This window comes from Grammomys surdaster, unplaced genomic scaffold, assembly GCF_004785775.1.
Source record: "Grammomys surdaster isolate TR1022 unplaced genomic scaffold, NIH_TR_1.0 231, whole genome shotgun sequence".
In the NCBI taxonomy this organism is placed as follows: Eukaryota; Metazoa; Chordata; class Mammalia; order Rodentia; family Muridae; genus Grammomys; species Grammomys surdaster.
The window spans coordinates 4,849,450-4,853,041 of NW_021604676.1; positions in this window are offsets into that span (position 1 = coordinate 4,849,450).

A 3,592-nucleotide genomic window follows, 5' to 3' on the forward strand; every position below is an offset into this window, starting at 1 on the left:
CCTGTCTAGACTGTTTCTTTTCTGGGGATAGGGGTGGGATAGGCTGTCAAAGAAGCTTTCTATGTCTCTCCTTTTAAAATGTGAGTCTGCAGTCATCATGTCACTGCAAAAGACACTTCTTTGTCCTTTTATAGTCAGCAGCAGCATGGACCATGGACTTCTGTGTGGAATCTGGTGACAGCACTAACCATGGGCATCTACATGGCCTCTAGCATCAGCACAGACGAAGGACCTCAGCATGGTCTCCAGTGACAGCACAGGCCAAGAGCATCAACAAGCCCGTGGGCAACAGCATGAACCACAGACACCATCATGACATTGGCACAGGCCACAGTCAGCAGGATGGCCCATGGTGGTTGCAAAGACCAAGAGTATCCTCCACATGACTCTTGATGATAAGATGGACTATAGACATTAAGATAGCCTCCTACAGGAGCACAGACCATGGACACGATCATGGCCCTCGGTGGCAGCACAGGTCATGGTCATCAATATGGCCTAAGGTGGGAGGTAGCATGACTGAGTGGTCTAAGGTGCTAGATTTAGACTTATCTTTTCAAATCATGGGCAACATCTCTCTCCAAAGTGCCTTCAATATTTAGCCTTTTGGGCCAGTTGACAGTATCAGCTCCTGCAGGCCAGGCCTTCTCTCTGACAGTCCCAGGGGAAGGACACTTCAGCTTCAACAGCCAAATTCCCTCAATAGTAATGATGTCTCAGTCTCCTCCCCAACTACGGCTCTTGTGGGGGACTGAAAAACAAGCACTTCTGTGTCTTAATGTTTCCTTCTCCGAGAGCTCATGGCCCTTCTGCCTGTTCCAGCCACAGGAAGTAAACCTTATTTAAAGTGTTCCATACCAGGCTGGAGAGATGGTTCAGCATTTAAAAGCACTGACTGCTCTTGCAAGAGGACTCAGATTTGATTCCCAGAAGCCATGTGGTAGCTCACAACTGTCTAAAACTTCAGTCCCAGTGCCCTCCTCGGGCATATAAGTGGAACACAGACATATGTGCAGGCAAAACATTCATACAAATAAAATTAAAATAAATAAACTCTTCTACTCTGGCCAGATGAGGTCATTTGCCAGCAACTTAGGTCTGCATAGACGCTTCTGAGCAGGATGGGTCGCCTTTTCTACAAGTCCTTCAGGCCTATATTTCTACCTATAGCTGCTCAGCCACTGAAATCCACAGCCTTGTCTGAAGGCTTCTTTGGTCTCCAGATCTAAGCCACTGACCTCACATTTTCAGAAAGGAGCAATCTGATCCTTGAGTGTGACAGAAATCTCTCAAGCATTTCTTGCCAAAAAAGATAAGCTTGTGATGCCTTCCTTATGCAGAGAATTTCATTCTGCTTCAGTGAAATTGCTCCCATCTGTAGGGGCTCCTTCTCTCCCGCTCTCCACACCCCAACCCAACCACCCTGCAGCTCAGGTAAACAGTCTGAAGGAAGAAGTCTCCTCTGGCACCTCTTCCTCATAAGGGAATGAATGCCACTGTTAGGGCTGAGTCAATTACCATGACAGCAGGTTGTTGTAAAGTCAAGCTGACCCTCGCTTTTTGTCCTCTATGTCATGGGTCTTTTCTTTTTCCACATATTAAAGTGGAACGGGAGGCCCTTGCCACACATGGCTGACTAGCCTGGGACTTCCACCCTCCAGAACTATGTATTAAATAACCCTCTTTGCCCATAAATTCCAGAGTCTCTTGTATTCTATCCTAACAAGAGAAAGTTACAACCAGTCACTTCCCTGTCAGCACCCTCCATGGATGTTAAGTAGTACCCAAACCTTTAGCAAGATCCGGACTCTACCTTCCTGGCCTAGACCATCAGTGGCAGATGGATGCACTTTCCAGTAAACAAACACACTAGGACCCATCTTAGGTATCATGAGTTGTGAAGACAGAACGTGAGGGAAAGTGGCTGCTTTGCCTCTGTGGCGGGGGAGTCTTCTCCACGTGACATTTCGCTGAGGCTCAAGCATGAAGGGATATTAATGACCAGTCTCCCATGCTCCTTCTGCAGTGGCCTCTTTCTGTCTCTCAGACTCTTTGGCTTTGGAACCACTGTGCTTCTGCAAGGACCCTCCTCACTGGCCTGTTAAGATCCAGAGATATCATCTGTTAGAGTGTCCCGAGGACATACGGCAGCTCACAGAAGGTGCCCCCAGGCTGACTTAAGTTACTTTGCTGTCTAAGGGTCTGGGGCTCATTTTTGCTGACCGCTTTCCCTCAGGGGTAGGCTCTAAGCCCTCAGTGGATGCTTGAAGTTGAGGTTGACACCAGACCCAGACAGAAGCACCGTGATGCTGTGGTGGTACTGCCAGCTAACTGATGGGCACAGAGCGTACACAGCAGGGTGTACAGGAAGCAGGAGTGATTCATATCCCTTGCAGGTCAGGGCAGGACACAGATTTCATCATGCTGCTCAGAATAAAATGCAGTTTACAGCACAGGAATCGGTTATGCTCAGAACTTTCCACTCAACAATTTCAGAGCACATTTAATCAGGGAACGGAAACCACAGATAAGGCTGGGGACCACTCTGACATAATAAGATTTACATTTGCCTAATGGGTTGCGGTGGGAGACAGAATTCTATGCTTTTATTTCTTTTTACAGCTTTACATTTGATCTGGTGTGATCAGCTTTTCTGCCCAAGGGCTGTTCTGAAAGCTTCTGACAGTTAATCGCCCCCTCCACCCCTACCACATTACTGCATATCCTGATGGGTCTCCAGGCTGCCAGAGCAGAGATGGTCCAGGTCAGGGCATCTGGAAATGAAAGCGCCCCTTTCAGGATGTCACATCAGTCAGCCAGGGCTGTGACATTCAAAGGATATTTTACTTAGTAACCCAGACCTTAGCCAATCTTGCTATTATAACTCCTCGTAATTGCTCAAGCCGTCACTCGCCAGTGTTAGTCTCTCCCGCATTAAATCATGTCCAGGTTACCTGCTCAGGAAGGACTTTCTGTTCTTTTCAACTTCCTCCTCTCATTCTTGGTTGTGGTTGCACAACATGAAACGTATGTACACGTTAGGAGCCAGTGTCCTCCTTACTCCTTGAGGACTGTCACGGGGGTTTAGACCATCTAGAGTACCACCCACTGTTATCAAAAACATTTTTAAAAATCCCTTTAATGTTTTATTACATTAAAAAAATTCATGGGGCTGGAGAGATGGCTCAGTGGTTAAGAGTACTGACTGCACTTCCAGAGGTCCTGAGTTCAAATCCCAGCAACCACATGGTGGCTCACAACCATCTGTAATGAGATCTGATGCCCTCTTCTGGTGTGTCTGAAGACAGCTACAGTGTATTCATATATAATAAATAAACAAATAAATCTTTTAAAAAATTTATGTGTGTGTGGGTATGTGTGTGAAGATCAAAAGACAATTTGCAGAAACTGATGCCTTCCTTCCACACGTAGGACTCAGGGATCAAAGGCAACCTCAGTGGTACGCACCACCGTCGGTAAGCCAACTCGCCAGCTTTCCCACCGTGACATGCTGTTCTACACTCGCGTTTACAAGAACTGTGTGCTCCATTCACCAACGCCATAGACATAGTTTCCATTCACCAACGCCATA